At 36.2% G+C, this 9,876-nt stretch overlaps 1 long non-coding RNA gene across 2 annotated transcripts; it reads left to right on the plus strand.

Annotated features, from left to right (window-relative positions):
- The first annotated feature begins 1,441 nt into the window (after window positions 1-1,441).
- Window positions 1,442-5,444, plus strand: LOC113076009 (uncharacterized). 2 transcript variants are annotated; one of them, XR_003281089.1, is made up of 4 exons: window positions 1,442-1,648; window positions 1,789-1,851; window positions 3,133-3,202; window positions 3,771-5,444. It is a non-coding gene; the product is annotated as an uncharacterized LOC113076009 (long non-coding RNA). The 2 variants fall into 2 exon arrangements; XR_003281088.1 differs by having other exon boundaries at window positions 1,442-1,851.
- The last annotated feature ends 4,432 nt before the right edge of the window (window positions 5,445-9,876 follow it).

Raw genomic sequence — 9,876 nt, forward strand, 5'->3', positions numbered from 1 at the left:
TATATTAATATTATTGTAAACCGTATTTTTTTTTTATTATTTGATGAATAGTAGGTTCAAAAGAACAACATTTATTTGAAATTAAATCATAACATTATAAATGTCCCTTTTAATCAAGTTAATGAGAAGCATCTCTGGGCATTTGACAGCTGACATCTCTATTCCTCTTCAAAAGCCGGCGCACGATGAAATGACCTACACATGACAGTCCTTCCTCAAGTGCTAGAGGTTGTGTCATCTTACAGTCTTATGAATAGCACTAACACTATCTGATGGCTCTACCTGCTTGTCCTTCTACCTTTTCTAGATGCTCATGACAGCTTCAAAATGGCACTGTCTCATCCACAGCAAAATAGCTGCGTGACAGGGACACATTGATTCTGATCGTGGCCTTGTCAAAAGATGGTTTGCAGTTTGTGTTGATACTCATTAAAACTAATATGATGATGATTGCACAACAGAAAGGGTAGATGATGTTTGTGGTCTTCACTGGAGTCTGCAGGAATCAAAAAAGTATTTTTCCAGTCCTTAGTACCCGAGGGCGGGTAATGAGAGAGTGCTTCTTTCATCTCCGGTTCAAGACATGATGAAAGTCTAGTACAGCCAAAACACCATTATCTAGATACATACTCATTCCCAACCTTATGCTGGTAACCAGCTGGGTCTGCTCTTAAAGGGATAGTTCACCCAAAAATGGACATTCTCACATCATTTGCTAATGTTTTTCAAAACCTGTATGCCTTTCTTTCTACTGTTCATATACATATAAATCACTCTTTTGATTCTTCTTTTGATTTATGTTTCACAGAAAAAAGTCATAAAGTTTTTAAATTGGAACAGGTTTGGAAAGGCATGAGGAAATGTCAACAGAATTTTCATTTGTCAGTGAACTATCCCTTTAAGAAATGTGCCATTGTTTTTCCCACAGGATGTTGACCACAGCAATGTAACCAATGAAGGACAACTGAAGATTTTCCAGAGGCAGCACTGTTCATTTGTCCCGTTGCTATGGTCACAAGATGCTCCTCCTCCTCAAATGACCGCTACACTAGAGCGGACATGATAGCATGTCTGGATGGCTTTGATGTATATGACTGTAAACACCGTCCCAGTGCAGCTCATTATCAGGTTATGTAAGTCCAAAGGTGAGAAGATGGAAGGGTAAGCAGCAGGTGGTCCCGGGATGTCTTAATGGTCAGTCGTGTGTGACTCATACTGGATGCCAGTGCTTGGTCTGGAGGCTGGAAATCACTTCCTTTTGTTCTCCCAGAAGGCTGAGCAGAGGAGATTAACAGGCTCAGGACAGGGGGATGCTGCTTTGGGATCTAAAGCTGTTACTTCTGTCTTCGGTCACTGTCAGCCCCCTGATAAATTCTTTGTTCAATCATTGTCATCTCTGCAAGCTAGCCTACAGTAGTGGACACTCTGCACTGTAAAAATTCCTGTAAATTTACATGGAAATTTAACAGCAAATTGCTGTTTCCATGTAATAACAGCATTTTGCTTTTTTTTACAATGCATTATGGGAAGACTTGTTCACTTCGGGTTGCGTGGTCGATCAACAACAATTTGACACTGTTATTTAACAGTACTATACCCTATTTTCATCCAATGAGCACAAGGCGCCAGTTTGGAATATCAGATTGAGGTAGGTTTGCAACGATTTATTATTTTATTATCTTTAAATGACCTATTACTTTAAAATATAACATCTTAAACTTCTAATAAAGCTTCTGTGATTTAAATCAGATGCCTCAATTAAATTATGTGTTTTAACTAACGTTATAGGCAAATAATTGGTCAACCGATCCCAGACTGCCATCATACAGCCATCTTTATTACACAACACAGGTAAGAATCCCTAATTTTCATCCAACCTGCATATTTTACCAAACTTTATCCACGTAATATGAATGGGAATGAACGAAATCAATCTTTTTTTCTTTTGTGTTATGTGCACATTTCAGTCCATGAGATAGAGACATAGACAATAATTTATCTGCCGGTATAACTTAATTTGCCGCTCCGCGCTTAATTTAATCACCCTTTTAAGTAGCCTAGCCTACTTATAAAATAACAATATAAAGATCCAGTGCATCCGGTTAGTGAACGGTTAACATTTGCAGGCACACTCATAACATGTGTGTAGGATAAGTTAGTCAAGCATACACATGAATAATGAAGTTTGAGTTTTGAGTGTTTATGAAACGGGCACATGTACAATTTATTTATTTATTGTCAGTAAATGGTAGTGAGGAACATTTTAAATTCTTGTAATTACTAGGTCAACAAACCGCTGCTGGCTTGATCGCAAAAAAATAATAGCAGCAACAGCGTCTTGCACTGCATCTGTTTCAGACATTTTAACGAAAATCTATGGCTTCGGTAGTTATTAACTAGATAATTCAGTATTTTTTTTGTTCTTGTGTCATAATGTTAACGTGCGCATTCAGTCCATGAGAGACATCTAGAGACATAGACAAATCTGCCGCTCCGCGCTTATTTTAATCGCCCTGTTATCAACTTAGGCTACTTATAATTAAAATAGCAATATCCAGTGAATCCAGTTAGTGAACAGGTAAGATTTGCATGCACATTCAAAACGCGTGTGTAGACTACTGCCAAGCATGCAAGTGACTTATGAAGTTTGAGTTTTACGAGTAAAACTCGAATTTAATTTCGAATTACGAGTGTTTATGAAACGGGCTTTTTTGTAAGTAAATGGTAAGTGAGGTATGAACAACATTTTAAATTCTTGTCTAATTAGCCACTGTAAAGGTGCCTTTTCAAACCGCTGCTGACTTTATTGCAGCTACTAATAGCAGCATAACAGTGTCTTGCACTGCATCTGTTTCAGCCATTTTATAACGTATTTTAACGAGAATCGATGGCTTCGGTAGTTATTATCTAGATCTGTTCTTTACAACATGTTTCATTGTCAGCTCATTGTCAAGTTCAACCAAACATGATAGTCCTCTCATCATTTACTCCCATCAAAATATAATATTTTTTTGAATATGTTCCTGTTCTGAGTACAAAAAGCCTTTTACCTCTGTAGAATATTATCAACGTTATCAGCAAGTATCACGTTAAGATTAGTCAGTTGTCTTAAATTGTTATCTTTGACAATAGATGTCTGCCACTCCTGCTGACCTCGAAAAGATGGGGAACCTGCCTGTGAGTCCTCGTTTGATCCTGCTTGGTAAGTATATCATATTAGACATGTCTGCAATTTATTTTACAAAAAAAGTTTTACTATTATGAAAGGATTCACATTTAAGTGCTTCATTCTAGAGTTTACTGTCTTTGAATCATGTTTTATTACACTGTGCTGGTTTGAATTTGAGGACATTTTTATTAATCAAAGACAAGTTTGAGTCTTTACAAAAAAATCACTACACTTTATTGTATTGTACACTTTTTTTTCCCTCTCGGAGGCTGGCTTAGCATTAAAGGAGAACTCCGGCGCAAAATCAAAAAAAAAAAAAAATCCCAGAGAACATTCGACTTGGTACCAATGTGTTACTACACCCGAGGTTCATCTTGCACCGGAGTTCTCCTTTAAGTTAAAAACAGACTAAAACAACCTTTCTTTTTCCTTTTTTTATTTTTATAGCGATATTGTAGGTTTTGTTAAATTGTAAGACATGACATTGTGTGCATTTTTTCAGGTTATAAAATAATGGACTAATTTCTAACTACCTTTTCTACACCAAACTCTCCAGAGATCATAGAATAACCATTAATTTATCCATTCCTTTATGATACAGGTGTTAATCCGGGCCAATGGATGAAACAATGGATGATCAGCCTCGAAGGCCGAATAATCTGTGAGGGTGTGCAGCCAACCTTTATCTCTGGACTTGCTGCATTGTTCTCTTCGTATTACATTTTTAATTTGCAGTACCAAGAGGAAGCAGCATCCACACTAGAATTCCTTCAAAGGTAACAAGTTTGGACTTATTTTATTTATTTCTAATTAATATGTTAGTATTAGTATGGTGACAATAGAATCCTCAAGCCATTCTTACTTTCTTCTTTGAGCCGAACACAGTCGGAGTTATAAAGAGAAAATAATATTCTGGCTTCCCAGCTTTGCAATGGCATTGAATAGATCCCGAGTTTTTGAAGCTCCAAAAACCGCATCCATCCATCATAAAATCCATACGACTCCAGGGGGTTAATGAAGTGAAGCGATGGTTTTTTGTAAGAAAAATATCCATGTTTATAACTTTTATCAGCTATAATCACTGGCTTCCAGAAACAGCCGTACGCGAGTTCCAGATAGAGTCGAGTTCCGGCAGAAGAATGACCTTTGACCCGACATATGAAATCTTATATCAAAGTCCTATTCTTTCAAAACGTCTTAAGCCCTATTCGGACGGGACTAGCTTCACAGGGGGACGTTAGAGAAATTTATGCTTGACAGATGTACTTTGAGATTTGAATCCTGTCCGAATCTGCCATGTCTGTCTTTTTCTCACACGACCTCTGTAAAAATTCCAGAGCAAATGACCTACTGTTTTTCGTCAAACTCGAGGGTCCTCAGATTAATCTAATCCTGTCCGAATGCGAATGTCTGTGATTGCCAAAAAAGTTTTTTTTCCAAAACGCTTTTTCTTGTGTGTTTTAGTCAACGTGAACTACCATAAAATCTCTCGCCGGTATTCAAGTTTCTGCTTTTTGCGCACCGATAATGGATGTAGATGTGACGCATTCGTCAGTTCAAACCTAAGCTTTCGCTACGTCTTCGCCATACGTCCTACGTCATGCGTCAGGTCAGAGGTCACCCTTCCGCCAGAACTCAACTCAATTATGAACACGCATATGGTCATGCCATGATTATATTTTATGAATTTATAAAATAAAGATATCTTTCTTAAAAAAGGCATGGCTTTCCTTATTAGACATTTATTAACCCCACTGGATACATATCGATAACTTTTATGCTTTATTGATGCGTTTATTGGAGCTTCACAAACTTTACAAATCTGGGAAGGATGTTATGCATTATGGCTGGAAGAAGAAAGCCATATACACTTATGGTTTGAGGGTGAGTAAATTATGGGATAAATTATTGTTTGGGATTAACTATTCCTTTTAAATCATTGTTCACTGAAGATATTATCCTCTTATTTTTCAGACATTTTTGCATTTTGATGGGTGTTTAATTGTATGCACTGAATAGTACTTGACTAGTATTTTTTTATTTGCCTATTTTAGTTTACAATAATTGAGCAGAATTTATCTGGTGTTGTATCAGAATAATAAAAAAAAATACTAACTTGTCTTTATTCCTTTTTTGTAATCCATGACAAAAATAATGTGCAGGGTTATAATAGCATTTAGAATTGAAATTATTGGGGTTTCATTGTAAAAACTAATACTGTAAAAAAACAGTTAACTACTGGCAGCTGTGGTTGCCATTATCATACTGTAAAAATACGGTGTGTTACTGTTTTTGAAATTAACAGCTAAATACTGTTTTGACAACTACAGCATCTAGCTGTTAAATACCAGGCTGTAAAATTACAGTTTTATACTGTAGTTGTCAAAACGGTATTTAGCTGTTAATTTCAAAAACAGTAACACACTGTATTTTAACAGTATGATAATGGCAACCACAGCTGCCAGTATTTTACTGTTTTTTTACAGGATTATTTTTTACAGTGTGGGGCATAGCTGTGTATCCACCGAAAATACTGAGCTTAGAGGAATTACAATATCTTGTTTTGGGTTCACTCCAGTGTTGTGCCGTGAAAGCGGATGGTCATTTTAATTTCGTTTCTTTTCATTTCATTTTCATTCCGTATCTTGCTATTTTCCCCAAATTGTGAAAACTAGTTTTTAGCTTGATAATGCCAATTACAAGAAAAAAAGGACAAAAATATTTTCAAATTAAATTACAAGGTATTATTTAGGAAACAAGTAAATAAATAAATAAGAAATAATACATGATTAAAATTTTCGGATACATGGCAAATTTACACACACATATATATATATATATATATATATATATATATATATATATATATATATATATATATATATATATATATCAGAGTATGTGAGCGGAGTGGAGTGGCAACAATTTCCCCTCCGTGCTCAGAGCATTTAATAATCACTCTGCTTCAGCTCCGCTCCGGGTTCACAATTTCCCGCTCCCGCTCCACTCTGCGCTCAGTGATACCAGAAACACCGCTCCGCCTTCGCTCCGTGGCTAAAGTATTTCAGTATGTTTAAAATGTTATGTTCATAACACAGCCTATATAAAATAAAAAAAATAAAATAACAGGAGAGTTTCAAAGTGGCTTAGGCTATTGTGTGCAAACTTTTTTTTCCTACCACATGCCAAACTAATAACATGGATGTCAGCATTAATATAATTACTGTATTCTGCTGTGCAAATTTTGTTTGTGATGAAAAAACAGTACATTTTTATTTTATCTACAGATCAATACATTTCTTACAGATTTCTGCTCATTCAAAATCAGATACAGATGAAGTAACACTGTAAGTTTACATTTGTTTGAATGCATTATTGCGAAAGCGATTGCATGTGAATGTGCTGTAACTGTTTAAATCATGCTTCGACCCGAAATTATTCAGTAAAAGGAACAGACAAACTCCTTGAGAACTAACCTATAACTTATATTATATTGTTATAGAAGTTATTGTCGTCATTGTAACCTTCTGATTTGAGAGATCCATCTGTATCAAGCTATAGTTAAATATGTTTAACGTGAATACTTGCTAAATATGCAGTTATATTACGGGCCGTTGGCATGAATTGTACTCGTGATGGAGCGGTGGTGGAGCGCTCTTGGAGCGAGTGAAAACCACAACGCTCCGACTTTTAGAAAATGCGCTTCTCGTTCCTGTCAAAATCACACCGCTCCACTCCACGCTCCGCTCCCACTCCGCTCCGCTCACATACTCTGATATATATATATATATATATATAGTGCAACAATAAAGAGAGAGATTAATTGTTTTAAAATATGTTGAATTACGGAGTGATATTTATTTTTATGGGATTCTTGAATATTTTTATTTAATATTTAATAATAATATGTATTAATATAATATTCATTATATTTATATTTATATTATTTAAAAAAAATGCTAATGCACTAACGATTAAACTGAGCGAGTAAGTAATGAGTAAGTAAATAATTAAATAAATAAGAAGGGATATACCTCATTGATGTGACAAGGTTTTTCAGATACCTGGCAAATACATATATGAATAATTTCAAAAATAAAATATAAAGCAAAACGAATAATTCATATGATATACAATCAGTTATATTGATGCCTATTTTATTTTATTTTTTATGGCTCTACTGAGGTCAAGTATCATCTCTCTTACCATATTTAAAAAATGACCTATTACTGGAAATGATGAAAACCATTTGCAATCCATATCTAGTGTGACAAGGAGCTGACATAGGCTCATAGAGTTTAGCTTCCTCAAACAAAAACAAAGTAGGCCTCCCTAAACACTCCAAAGCAAGTCATCACAATCAGTTCTCACTGGGGCTTAGAGATCTTGCTTTGTTAGCTTTAATAGTTGCCAGGAAACAATTAATCAAACACTTAATCTCACAGTGTTCTAACCCCTAGTTGTGCTGCAGTGACACACGGAGCTAAAATCCCACTGATGTTAAAAATAGTTACAGAATGACTAAGTACAAATTAGTGGTCGACCGATATTGTTTTTTTGACAGCCGATACAGATGCCAGTATCTTGGAAAGCAGGGGGGCCAATAGCCGATATAAGTTTTTAAAATTTTTACATCATATTTAAGAAATTTGACATCATTTGTCATTGGATTAAAAAATGAATGTGTAAAAATAAACACTTATTCTTTAGATGACAAAGTATTTTTATTTTTCACAAATAAATAAATATTTAATAAAAATATAATTAAAAAGAAAGTAAACACTGTAACCAACTGGGCACTCAGTATTATGGGAAGTTTGTGTGCATTGGGGATAATATTTTAAAATAAAGCCAAGGTAACATTCATTTTACATACAGCACACAGAGAAAATGACATGAATATGACTGCGGGCAAATGCAGCATAATTTGAAATCACAAGTTTAAAGTTTAAAGCATTCATTTCACATGGACCGACCGTCACACAGAGAAACCAGCAATCATGCTGGATAAAAATGCACACTTCACAAGATCTCACAGCTGGATTCGTCTGTTTGCAAGATTTGTGAAATCAAATGTTCACTGGTCATTCAAATATTTGTTTAAATTATATAAATGCATATTTGCTTAATGCTGATAAACGAGAAAGTATTATAATGTTTGCCTTTCTGTTACTAATAATATAAAAGCAATTGTTATAATACTTTCTGTATACATTAATTCCTTTGTTTAACCGTTCTATCAGATTATTAGATAGACTTCTATCCGTATTAGATAGAACTGTTAACGACGACAGTAAACAAGAGGGAGAATGTGAGCACTGTGTGTTCAGGCGCTAAGAATTTGGTCTGCTGTTTTTGCTCTATGTAGCCCTGCCTACTCTGAAATTTTATTAGCCCAATAAATTATATATTATATGTTCCGATTTGCTACATTCACGAGTTCCCGCTTACATATAATTAGCTTAGGTATGGTATGCGTATTAGGCATGCTGTCCGGGGAAGGGTTCCGAGCTCGGAATGGTCCGAACCTAGAGTACCCCTTCCCCGTCTAATTATAAAGTGAACTCGAAGTGAGGAGATGGGGTGGAGGAGGGATGCTGATTAACCGTCAATGGATAGAGGTAAGTCAGCGATATTTATACTGTGGGATTGATTACTAGATTGTGGTCCACCTGTGTTGATTAGGCTAAGAATCTGACGCGCTCCTTCCGAACCTTGTTACGAGAACATCATTTTGTGTCAAATCATTAAGCTTTTTGGCTTACAGTGATGGCAGAGGAATAACTTCCTAATACCTTCCATAACCTCCTTGTAAGCCATGTCAGATTGTGCAGTGTAACACTGCATTCAACAGTGGGGGGAAATGAGTACATGAATCTTGTCTTTGTGCTTGCTCGTAATTGTCTCTACAGGCATTGCGAGAATTCCTGAAACTTTCCATAGCTGTGTACTGTATGATAAATGGACACCCACCAGTGGAGAGTTGAAATGTGCTTTTTTTCACCTGCAAGGGCAGTAGCTAATGATGATGAAGCCAGAACGGAACAAGAGACTCCATTCCTCCATCAGCGCCTGTTCTACCTCGCAATGAAACAAATGGCCTAGGACTCCTTCATCATGGCTCTGTCATTCCTCATTTCCTGTCAGGCACCTGCTCTCTCTTTGTACTGGTCTGAGGGTGCGAGTTCATTCATTCTCTTCTCATTGCATTCTTTTCACCCTCATTCAGTACTTTGCCTCACTAATACGCATATATTTACTGGAATGTATCTCTTTGTGTCTCCATTTATTCTGATCCCATCTTTGTCCGGCTGTATCAGCCTTGTTTTTTTCATGCACAGTAATCTGCTGCTCTTTTCCCTCTGCTAGTTTCTCTGCTCTCTTTCTCTCAATGACTCATATCTTTGTTGAGGAGGCAGAGCAATTTGGGAGCGTACTCCACCGCGCAAGGCTCAAATGAAACGGCCCTTTATCAGCTGTGCTCACTTATTCTCGCTCTGTCTGATGAAGCGCCTGTGGTGGACCCTCGACCCATCCTTCACCTAATGCTCTCTCAAAATTATCATTGAGCACAGACAAATGATTTGAGCTTTCTTTATCTCCATGAGCAAAGTATATGTCTTCCTGATGAGGGCTGAAACATCTTCCTAGAGGAAAATGTTATTGCTCAGAGGTTGCTTTATCATAGCTCACATGTTTATGATGTG

This window comes from Carassius auratus, unplaced genomic scaffold (genome assembly GCF_003368295.1).
Source record: "Carassius auratus strain Wakin unplaced genomic scaffold, ASM336829v1 scaf_tig00018295, whole genome shotgun sequence".
Lineage (NCBI taxonomy): Eukaryota > Metazoa > Chordata > Actinopteri > Cypriniformes > Cyprinidae > Carassius > Carassius auratus.